General features: G+C 29.1%; 1 pseudogene; it reads right to left on the reverse strand.

The window, feature by feature from the left end:
• Window positions 1-9,113: 9,113 nt before the first annotated feature.
• Window positions 9,114-12,577, reverse strand: LOC129290693 (probable LRR receptor-like serine/threonine-protein kinase At3g47570; annotated as a pseudogene).
• Between the last annotated feature and the right edge of the window lie 347 nt (window positions 12,578-12,924).

The raw sequence follows: 12,924 nt of genomic DNA on the forward strand, positions 1-12,924 counted from the left end.
GTGATATCAACAAGAAGTCTATAACTATATTAATATAGCTAAATTCTCCAAGAGGTTGAAGACATATAATAAAAATTTTCAAAAGTTTCTACATTAATAAATCATTTAATAATTACCTATGTTCTTCAATTTGATCAAATCAATTTACTCATCATTATATTCCAAGCACCTTGTATCCTCATAGTACTACAAAATATATTAAAAAATGATGTCATAAGCAACTAAAAATGATAAACTTCAAATTGAGTTAAATTTCATACCTCAAATGGAATAGAAGTTTGATCATAAGTGATCATATCTTTCATGAATTTCATAAGTAACCACAATCATTGTTATTTAGTTGGAAAGGACACTAAAAAATTCACCAAAATATAATGTAAATTTATGAACGAAATCAATATGGTCAATAATTTAATAATTCTCTAAAGTATAAGTTATACCATGATTTTTGTCCATTGATAACTTTTAGAGAATTCTTTATTTATGGAAAAGGGGAGCTCTTTGTGACCTCAAAAACTGTTCAATGCCCTAATAAAATAGAAAAAATTAATTAATACTAATTGATGCAAATATATATATATATATATATATAAATGTATAAAATAATTCTTATAAGTATAAATACTTACTTATTGAATAACCTCAACATATTAGGCCGATCCGTTAGCATATCAGATAGAGGATCCAAATAATAAATTAAAGGTAAAGGAATAGCTATAGGATTGATAACAATCAAAATTCAATGTTTCCTAAAAATTTTAAACTTTTGTTATGTCTTAATAAAATTGAGGTATCATACGCAAAAGAAAAAAATAATCAACAAATTACTTACCCTGCATTATAAGGAATTAAAAATAACATATGTTTTTCAACTTCTGCCTTCTCTGTGAACATTTCTTTTACAAGGTTTACTTAGTTAGATGGACCTAATGTTGACCCATGACTAATATCATGAGGACTAATAAATGCAAATATATTCATTTTTCCCATGTCTTTTAGAAAAGAAATATACAAATACCTTGATAAATACCAAAAATTTGTATTAAAACCAATCATGAACAAATGATAAAAACATCAATATCAAAGGATATTATAAAACAAGTACCTTATCCAAGTGTTGATAGCAGAAGCACTTGCCCATTCTCGATTAAGTATTTCCATGATGGTATCTCTATCAAAATATTCTCAACTATCTTTACAATAGATTTCTTCCTCAAATCTTATTTCAATTGTTTGGCCATTAGCAGTAAGCTTTGGCAAAAGAGACCGAAGAGCTTCACGATAATTATTAGCTTTTTTTCATTTTTGAAGCTCTATGAGATACACTTTTTTGCTTAAACATGGTATTTGATTCCTCAGAGATATTACCATGCGATTCAATTATTTTCTTATTCTTTGATTTTGATTGAGTCTGTAAAAATAATATAAAAAACTAAATCATCAAATTATAATTACATGTAGAAAATTATAAAGAAGTTTGAATTATATAATTACCTTGTCAAATAACTCAATGAGATATAGAGGCCACGCAACAAAAGTCCCCTCTGCATCTTTAACCAATACAATATCTTCATTAAGAGGTATTGGTAACTTGGCATCATCATTAGTGCAAACGTCTACAGAAACTCGTAATGTGCCAGGGTGTAATGGTATTGTATGTAAAGTGTCTTCAGTGAAATTGTAAACAGTACCCATGGGAACTGCATTTTTAAAGGAAATTTCTGTGTACAATTTGTATTTTGATTCCCCCTAGGAATAAAGAAATTTTTTAATAATTTATATTATAAAATTAAGAATATAATTAAAGTAGTGTAGAAAAAGTATTACCAGAGGGAGAGCTGGGTGGTTTGACATGGAAGTACAGCTATGCCTTAAACTAGGACTCTCAACTGCTAAAATTCTCACCAAGCCCTGTTGCATCATATCATTCATTTGCTGGAATAACTTTTTATTTTGTTCTTGTAATTGATGATATTGTTCTTCATAATGCTGCTGGTGTATATTTTGTTCCAGTATTTGTTTTTAAAATGCATTCATTTCCTCTTTCAACTCAGCAATTACACTCTTGTTAGAGCATCTCCTGCCACCAAAATAAGTGGTTTGGTTAACACCAAAACCAACCCCTCTAACACGATCCGAGACTTCTGGAATATTTAATGCCTTGCTAAGAATATCGTCATGACCAAATTGTTGTGCTTCTTCTGACCTTTCTTGTGACAAATTTTGCTATTATATAAAATATTAGATTTAAACTAGAATTAAATATTAATACTTACACAAGTCTGCCAAACTTGCCTCACATTATCATCTTCAATTTCACCTTTTGAATTTAGTCGTCCTTCAACCTACACTTCATGTCTTGAAAGTTGTTCACAATTTAAATTGTCTTTTTTTATCTACATATTAAAATAATTAACTAAATTCATAAATAACTTAAACATATAAAATAGATGCATGTAATAAGTATTAAATATAAGATATGTACTTTATCTTGTTCAATGAATGCGTATCCTTTTCATCCCCTTCTGAAGCGATATTTTTGGCTTTCTGCTAATTAATTGTATCGTTCGCTTTTCAACTGTTGAAATAAAAATTGAATTCATGTTACTTTTATATAAACAAAACTATATTTAATTGGCCAAATCTAGCATTAATTACCTTAAATTCTTCTATTGTGTGCACTAGAACAAATTCATCCCAATCTTCTTGAGATATGATCACATCATAAAGTTTCAGTGGATGTTCAATGATATTTTGGTTATTATCTATTAAATACCACTTGCAAATATCTGCACGAAATTTCCTAAGAAGAACCTCAGCTTTTTTGAGGACATATGTTCTATGAATCTCATCAAGCTCAAAACAAAACTGAAAGAAAGATTAAAAATAATTTAGATCACTAAATGTGCAGGAAAAAATAATAAAAAAGATAAAATTTAAATGACTTCTTTTTTTTACCTCAACTTGTTCCCATATGAATATCTTGTACTCATTCGAAATTTTTCTCTAATCAGTAAATGTAATAGGCACATGGTCTCGAGTTACAGCTCCAATATAATTGACTAATTAGCTATATCAATAATTGGCTATATCACTTAATAATTATGAGCAAACAGATACTAAGTATTAGAAAATATTATTATTAAATATTGAATTAATATTTATTTATTAATATTTAATATGTTATTTTTTAATAAATGATATAGAGAGCTGGCGTTTGTTTGAAGAACAAACGCCACCTCTCAGACAAAAAATTAAAAAAATTAATTATATTAGAAAAAATATATATTTAGTTAAAAATAAATATATGTATACAATTAAAGTACTTATAAAAATATTATTATATTTATTGATATTAATAATTATAATCAAACATATACAAAATAATGGAAAAATAATAATTAAATATTTAATTAAAAATTATTTATTAATATTTGGTATATTATTTTTTTAATAAATAATGTAGAGAGGTGACTTTTGTTTGAATAACAAACGCCACCTCTCAAAATTAAAAAAAAATTAACTAACATATTTATTATCAATTAGTAAATATTTATTTAAAAATAGATATATGTATACAATTAAAGTACTAAAAAATGTACTTATAAAAATAAATTTATTGTTATTAATAATTAGCTATATCACTTAATAATTATAACCAAACAGATACTAAATATTAAGAAAAATAATAATTAAATATTAAATTAATATTTATTTATTAATATTTATTATATTATTTTTTTATTAAATGATGTAGAGAGGTGGAGTTTGTCTATAGTATAAACGCCACCTCTCTCCTAAACATTAAAAAAAAATTTATATTATTTAATAACAATAAACAAAAAAATAATTTGTTAATAAATTATAGAGGTGGCGTTTATAAGGCTTACAAATGCCACCTCTCTACTCAGATATATAAAATATTGAAATTAATTTGTAATGTTATGTAATAAATAATCTAAGTATATTATAAAAATATTAATAGTAAAAATTTTTATAATAGTTTAAGGAGAGAGGTGGCGTTTGATTTTCAACCAAATGCCACCTATCTCAATAATGATAAATAAAATATTATTTACCTATTAAATATAAATAAAAAATTACAACGCAATAAAATTAATTTATTATTATGCAATAAAATGATCAATACCTGAATTTGTATTATTTAAGAATATATGTAGATTAATAGTAATAATTATTACATATTTTATTTAGCAATTTTTTAAGATTAATGACGTTTGAAGTTTGTAGAAACACCACCTCTTTAAATTAGTTATTAACTTTCTTCATAAATTACAGATGTGGCGTTTTCATATAAAAGAAACGCTACCTATATTATTTTGAATTATTAAAAAAGTGTACATACAGATTATTTATACTTATTGTCTATTTATAATAAAATAATTATATAATATTACAAAGCAAATAATTATTTATAACGATGTAGAGAGGTTGTGTTTAAATACTGAAATGCCACCTAGTAGTTGATCAATATAATTCTGTGGTATTTCATTTCAAAAATGTCACCTCTGTGAATTTATTATAATTATAAAATAAAAATATAATTTGAAAGTTGTGGTATTTGATGAAACAAACGTCACCTTTCTTCTTTAAATTTGAGATTGATAGCGTTTTATTTTTTATTGCTACGAAATGCATACTATTAAATATCATTTCTGTAGTAGTGAAAGGTAATAACTAATATATATATATATATATATTACCTTTTAATTTTTTTACTTTTATCTTAGATAAATTAATTTACATTAAAAAAACTCTAAAGGTGTCACACCCTCATATTAAAGTATGACCGACATGAAATGTGATATGAACTCACATTTCATGAGCCTCAATTAGCTAAAGATTAAGCTAAATTATCGATATCTAAATTATATACAATAATAGAGTTTGACAGAGTGTCCTATGTAACTTGAACCTCCTGAAATTTTTACAATAACAAAATTATCAATCAATCCAGTAAGGAAACTGGCATCACTCCAGCAAATTACATGCCAACAAAATAATACCAAAACCTAACTATAGTAAATGTGGAGCACTAAATTTCAATTTCTTAATACAGTATTTTTATATCAAAATAACTAACATGTGCTTTCACTATTCAAAAAGCAATAGAACCCCTCAATGTTTAGCAGGAGGCGCAGGATTAACTACAATATTTAAGACCAAAGAAATTTTTGATGAGTAGTGTTCCAATTAAAATTATAATTTTAAAAATATGAAGATATTAACTAATAAATTTAGTTCAAATTGATATAATGAAATAATGAAACATATACTTACTAATGATAAATAAGGAGTTTTCCCAATAATATAATTGTGAAATTAAACAATGTTATTAGTACCACATAAATGTATCAACATTTGTAATGCTCATAAAATATAAAAATTTTCAATAATAGTATAATTAGACAGAATTCTTTTGGAGAACTAATCTAAAGATGATGAATTTTAGTTAAAATTAGGAAAGCTTTATCAAAACGAATAACAAACGTAGATATAGAGTCCATGAGAGTAAATAACCAATCAAGTATGGATACAGTTCATGAGGGTAAGTAACCGATCAAACATGGTTAAAAGTCAAGAAACAAACATGACAGGAGCTACGAAACAAGCTCAAGCATGAGGCCCATAAAAACAAGCATGAGTACAATATTCATAAATTACCATCCTTCTTATCCACATGTGTTAGCTTTCATGCAGGGCTATCACTTCTTACAAACACCCAGCTAGTTAGGTGTATCAAAGCACGTCCAAGGTTTAATGAAATTATCATTAACAACCAGTGTTTTGATCTCGGTTTCTCTAATAAAAACCAAGCGTGCGTAGAGCAAGAAAGAAATTTCAAAGTTTCCATCTTCAACCATAATGTTCAACTATTAATTCCCATTACACAAATTCATTTTCATATCAAACATGGTATTAAATAATTAAGCTACAATAACATAAATTATTGGTGAAATCAAGCCATAATCATTAATCAAACAATTATTATAAAAATTGAATTGAAGAGAACAGTAATACAATTTATAAGGGAACAACATTATAATTTAAATAAAGAAATTTTTATAAATACATTACTATAATTTTATTTGAAATGCTACTCATTCACATGAGGGTTTTCCAAAAATTCTAAAACTTACTTCTCTTAACTTTTCTCTTTAAGTCTAGTAATGCTTTTAATTTGTTAACAGATAAATTATAATTCTAAAATCATTTATTAAGTAATTTTCTAAGCACTTAGTGGCGTTTAAATTCAATCCAAATAATATTAAAGATAATATTCTAACTAATTATGTTTCAAGTATATTTGAATTAGTTAAATATTTGACAACTCTCGATTCATCCTCACATCTCCTTGTAACCTATTCTCAATCATAAGTTATAGTAACTCATGCCAACCATTCTCATACTTCCTTTAGATTTAACAACATGCCATAAAGGCATCCTATGCATTCCTTTCTCCTATTTTGATATATATTATTTAATGTTGATGTTAAGCTGAATGTTGATGATAGAATTAATGTTGGGAATGAGTTAAATTTGTTGGATGCTTATTGTTAATTGAACTTTGATAAATGCCCTCAAGTTGTTTTAAAAAATGCTTGAAAGATTGTTGTTAAATTTCCATTTTATATCTTGGAGGAATATGTGTAAGTATTGGCTTGAACTATTAGTTGAAATCTTAAGATGCCAAAATAGGAGAAAGGATTAATAGGATTATTATTATAGTACTCTATTAAGTTAAAAAAAAATAAGAAGAAGAGTTAGTATGGCCTATCATAATTGATGATTGAGGATAGGCTACAAAAAAGTATATGGATAAATTGAGATTGGTCAAACAGTTTAATTAACTTAAGTGTACTTGTAATGTAATTGATTATAGTATTATCTTTAATATTGTTTGAAAAATTAAATTGTTGTTATCTTGGAAATATGAAGTTGCTTATAATTTGGATTGTATAATGTTTTAAAGTTATTTGAACATGGAATTTGGTGGAGATAAGATTGTTTTAATTTTCATATTAAAGCCTGAAGGAAGTGTGAATGCTACTCAGGAAGTATATATACATATATATACAAATAGTAAGGTTAGACTACTAATTGGAGTCTTGTGACACCTAAAGGGAAATAATAAGTGATATAAGGATTGCTGGTTATGTACTAGGTTATATGGGGGCACCATTGAAGTAAGTGAAAACTTAAAAGAATTGGACTACAGAAATTTTACAAACCCTTCAGCTAATCACTAAAGTAGCGTTCCAATTAAATATTTTCTAAAGATTTTTATAAGGTCTTCTATTAAAATATTTACTTTTATTTCTTTATAAATTATGCAACTTGCATTTGTTATCCTATTTTGACCATAACTAGTTTAAAATTTAATTTTTTTTATTTTTTTATTTTATTTTAGATGAATTCTTAGTAAAGGAACTTTTGAATCGAATATGCGACGATTGATAATTTCTTTTAAACAATCTTGTTATTCAATTATATAATTGATTTGAGAATTGTTGACATGGTAATTTGTGCATGGAAAAAATGGGAAGAAAAGTTAATAGTTTGAATATTTTATTTTAAAAGAAATGGTTTCAAATTTTATATTTTTGCCCATGCATGCTTTTTTATGATTAGGGGAATTGAATTTAGAATGCTAGATACTAACGATAGTATTGTTAGCTCTTGGCGCATCATAGTACACTTAGCTAATAGGGTTCTTAGGAGGTACTAGCCTTATGCAAGGGCCAACGCACCTGTAACAGAGGGATGGTTTTTCGTAAGTATTGTATTCATGTTTGTTTTTTCCATAGGCCTAATGCTTGCAGTTGTTTCATGAATTTCATGCTTGTGCTTGTTCTTGTGGTCTCGAGCTACTCTTATTATTCATTCTAATAAAGCCCTCCTAAATTAGATTTAAAATGTATCATTTTTATGTTAGTTCTTTAAAAGCATTTTTCTTAGTTGCATCATTATTTGAATTTATTTTTATATAATTTATGAGAAATGCAATTTTTGATAAATTCATAAGGTTTCAATTTCTTGGTTGATATATCTTTACATGTTTTTATTTATAATTTTGATTAGAATGCTACTCATCAAAAAATTTCTTTGGTCTCACATATTGTAACTGACCCTGTACCTTTTGCTGATTATTGAGAGGTTCTATTTCTTTTTGGGATAGTGGAAGCATGCTTTGGTTATTTTTTTATGTGTGTGTGTGAGTGTGTGTGTATATATTGCATTATGCCATTGTAATTTAGTATTCTACGTATATTATAGTTAGATTGTAGTCTTATTTTGTTATTGTAAAATTTACGAGTGTGGAGTTAAGCTCCTTTTTGGATTGGTTGACAGGTTTTGTTACTATAAAAATTTCAAGAAGTTCTATTTACAAGAGAAACTCTATTAAAATTTCTATAGAATGTTTAAGACTTCAAAAAAATTTATAATCAAATATAAACATATATTAAAGACTTATTGGTTAGTCTAAATTATTTATCACTATTTTTGCTTAATTTTGGTTAGCTAAGGCTTATGAAATGTGAGTTTATCTCATATTTTATGCCAGTTATATTCTTAATATCGGAGTGTGACACATGTGAGCAATGGTGATCTTTCAAATTGATAGAGGAGATGAAGAAGATGGGAACATATCTGATTGGTCGTCCATTAAAGATCAAGAAACGTAATGTTGATGTTACCAAGGGAAGAAGGTTGATTTCAATTCCTTTGAATCCCATCTTTGAAAATATTGTTATCCATGATATGTCATCCTTGACTTCTCTCAATGACTTTTGCTCTCAAATGGATGTTTTTCCTATGACAGATTAGTGTATTAGATCCTCATCTATTATATTTTTAAAAACTATAAAGTAGTTATCAATGCCTAATATATATGTATATATATAAGGGGGGTAGGGGGAGTAAATATTTTTTGTCTGTAATGTGCATTAGAAGTTTGACATGTTGAGTATAATGTATGAACAACTTAGAATAGTCTTCGATATTAATTATGAAGGGAACGTATGATACTATGAAAAGAACAAAACACAATAAAAATTTCAAGCAATTGAAATGCTATAAATATTGCTTTTGGAGGTCTCAAACTAAAATTACAAGTCAAACAAGGGAAAAATAGATTCAGAGGAGCCTATATCCTCTAGAATTCTGTTTATTTCATGATAAAAGAGAAAAACGAAAAGGAGAAAAGTAATATTTATTTGGAATGTTCCAACAACAAATTTCATGATAGCTAGCTAAGTTCTTGGCATGCTATTCTCCATTCTTTGTTTTGTGATGATCGTACATTTCTTTTACCAAAATGGAAAGTACTAATTTGATTCAACTTCCGAGTGACATCTATCATGTTCAGTCTCTCTTTTGGTGATTTGGTTGAGCAAGCAAGTCCAATCTCAAGTAATGAACACACAGTCTTCTCATCACTAGGATGCAAAAGAACCAGCTCATGCATGTCAACTTGTTCTCCTGTTGTAGTTCCTGTCTGGTAAAGTTGTTTTGGTATAAGAGTAGAGTCTATAATCTCCAAAATGTTTTTTGGAAATGAAGCTTCCACATAGCTATGGAGATCGTAGCCATCTTCAAACATTTCTTCTATGGGTGGTTTTCCACTTAACATTTCCAAAACAAGAATACCAAAAGAATATACATCGCCTTGTATTGAAACCTCAGAACCAATTCCGTACTCTGAAATATATTGCATGGTGGTCAAACCTTAGATATTCATTATTATTCTAAAGCTAAAAAAAGTAAAAATTTATATTTATAAAGATTTAGAAGACTATTGAAATCTCAAATAATCATAAATCATACCTGGAGGAGCATAGCCCACAGTCCCTTTTATTCCAGATGTGCTAGTTTGCATGAAAGAGGTGCCATTGATAGTCAAGAGAAGCCTTGCTAATCCAAAATCACTCACATGAGCCACCATATCATCATCGAGAAGGACATTGCTTGGCTTTATATCACAATGAACAATTGGTTGCTCACACTCATAATGAAGATAATGCAATGCAGAGGCAACATCTTGTATAATATTGAATCTTTGATGAAGATCCAATATTGAACATTGATCTACACTTTCAAGATTAGGATGTAACCAATTTTCCAAGCTTCCATTTGACATGAACTCAAACAAAAGAGCTTTAAATTCTTGTCCCTTGAAATCAGTGCTCGAGCAACATGTTAGAACTTTAACCAAATTCCGATGCCTTGTGTTTTTTAATGAATTACATTCAGAAATGAAACTCTTGTCGGCTCCCCTCTTTAGAAGGTTTAATACTTTTATGGCAACAATTTTTTCTTCTGATTCTAACCTTCCTTTATATACCGAGCCAAAACTCCCAGATCCTATCAAGTTGTTGGTAGAGAAGCCTTCAGTTGCAGAGTGTAGATCTTGATATGACACCTTGAAAAGTTGTTCAATTGTTGGTGAAGTTGAAGATGATTTTATACTTCTTTGTCGCCGCCAACACAAAGCAAACATAAATATCAAGAAGATAGAAAAAGCCATACAAACCATAATTATCACAAGCTTCAAATTACGGTGTCTTCTTTGTGGTGCCACTTTGATAGGGCATTTTGGTAATTGCAACACAGAGATGCCCCCGCAAAGCTTACTATTTCCAATCATTGATATCACACTAGCATTGTCGAAAACTCCTTTTGTTGGAACCTCGCCATCCAACATATTGAAGGAAACATTCAAGTATTGAAGAAAATGAAGGTTCTGTAAGGTAGTTAATATTGGCCCAGACAAGTTGTTTCGCGACATATCTAAATGAGTAAGACCTTTCAAAGAAGCTAGTGAAGAAGGCATGGAGCCGTTGAAGGAATTCCCTTGTAAGTTAAGGTATTCCATATTGGAGCACTCTCCTATGGTTGAAGGAATCTCTCCAGAGAATTTATTTTCAGATATATCCAAAGTTCCAAGGTTTATTAGCTTTCCTACCTCAACAGGAAGAGAGCCATTCAATGAGTTATGAGATAAGCTCAAAGAAATTGACAAGGAGGAAAGACTAAAAATCTCCAAAGGTATAGCACCAATGAAATTGTTTTCTGAAAGGTCAAGGTTTTGTAAATTATTCATGTTTCCAAATATAGGAGGAATTTTTCCTTCAAGCAAATTCTGTGACATATTTAGGATAACCAATTGGGTAAGGTTTCCTAAAGAGATCGGTATCCCTCCCGAGATTTGGTTTGAATACACTGCTAACAACTGTAACTTGGAAAATTGCCAAAAGAAGTTGGAATGGTGCCTGAAAATTTGTTAGCTTCTAGACCCAAGGCAATTAAATTTGTGTACTTTCCTAAAGTATCAGGAATGGTACCATATATATGATTACCGCCAAGGTATAGTTTAACAAGTTGGGTTGACAAATTTCCCATGCTATTGGGTAAATGGCCTCCAAATTTGTTGTAGGATAGACTTAATATTTCCAGTTTGCTGCAGTTTTTCAAAGATGCTATGAAATTTAAGTCCTCATCGAAACTTCTACCAAGATTATTATATGCTAAATTTAGCCATCGAAGGTCTTTGAGGTTTTCTAGACTTGGAACTGCCCCCACAAAATAGTTAGTCCAAATATCAAAAAATTGAAGAGAAGATGCATTTGTGATGGAATTTGGTATTGGACTGGAAATTTGATTGAGACCTAAGTCAAGAAGTTGCAGATAAGGAAGGTTTAAGAACATGTTGTGGGGAAGCAAAGTTCCACTCAGCTGGTTTTTTGTGAGTGATAATATTATGAGAGATGACATGTTAAAAAGTGAGGAAGGAAGAGCACCAACCAAATTATTCGCAGCTGCAGTGAAATATCTCAGGCTTTTCAAATGGCCAATCTCTTCAGGTATCCTTCCTTCTAGCTGATTATAAGTTAATCGAAGATCAACGAGGGAAGAAAGATTCCATATAGAAAATGGGATTTTTCCTGTTAAATTGTTGTCATTAATAACCAACCTTTCGAGCTTCTTCAGAGAGCCAAGCTGTAGTGGAATTTTTCCGCCAAGACTATTCCATGACAAGTTCAAGTGCCTCAGTTCAGTGCAACTCGTCAAGTTCCAAGGAATCTCTCCTGTCAATGTGTTGTTTGTTAGAGAGAGTAACTTCAGCCTGTACAAACGCCCCAACTCTGGTGGGATTTCTCCATAAAAATTGTTTTTTGGAAGGTAGAGATTTCTCAAGAAGGAGAGATTGCCAACATGAGGCGATATGGTCCCACGGAGATTATGTCCTCCAAGATTCAACTCTATGACTCGTTGATCTTTGGGGCTGCATGTGATTCCAGTCCAGATGCAAAAGTGGCTTGAACTATTCCAAGAGCTCATGATTTCTTCAGGATCATCAGATATTGATTCTTTAAACTTGAGCAGGGCCAAATAATCAGTCTCGTTTGATGTGGCTTTGATATGTTGGAAGCAAAGCAAGTTTAGATAGAAGATGAAAAGGATTGATAAAGGTTGAAGGTATTTACAAAGAAATGGACATGACCAGCTGGAAGCAGAAGCCATGGTGTTGTGCTGAAAAACTGAAAGATGAAGAGTACCGTGAGTGCTTCCACAGATTTATTGAAATGGTTCTGCTTAAATAGGAGCTTTTGTTTGCTGTCAGCATGTTTTTCAGTTTGTATTGTCTTCATTATTTTTTTAAAAGTAAAGTATTATGTTTTCTTTATTTTTTTTAAATAAGTATATATAAATAATAAAAAAACTAGATGAAGATTATAAACACCATCGTAATTTATGACTAGCAAATTGACAATACGCCACAAATTTTTGTACGGATTAAAAAGTGTCTCAAATGCGTTCTGTCTCAAATTTTTGTAACGGCAGCAGTTGGGAAAAATGATAGACCCCAAAAACTTGGGTCGAAATTTGGGACAAATTATT

Source organism: Prosopis cineraria, unplaced genomic scaffold (genome assembly GCF_029017545.1).
Source record: "Prosopis cineraria cultivar Desert tree isolate PC_DT_omini unplaced genomic scaffold, ASM2901754v1 PC13, whole genome shotgun sequence".
NCBI classification, from domain to species: domain Eukaryota; kingdom Viridiplantae; phylum Streptophyta; class Magnoliopsida; order Fabales; family Fabaceae; genus Prosopis; species Prosopis cineraria.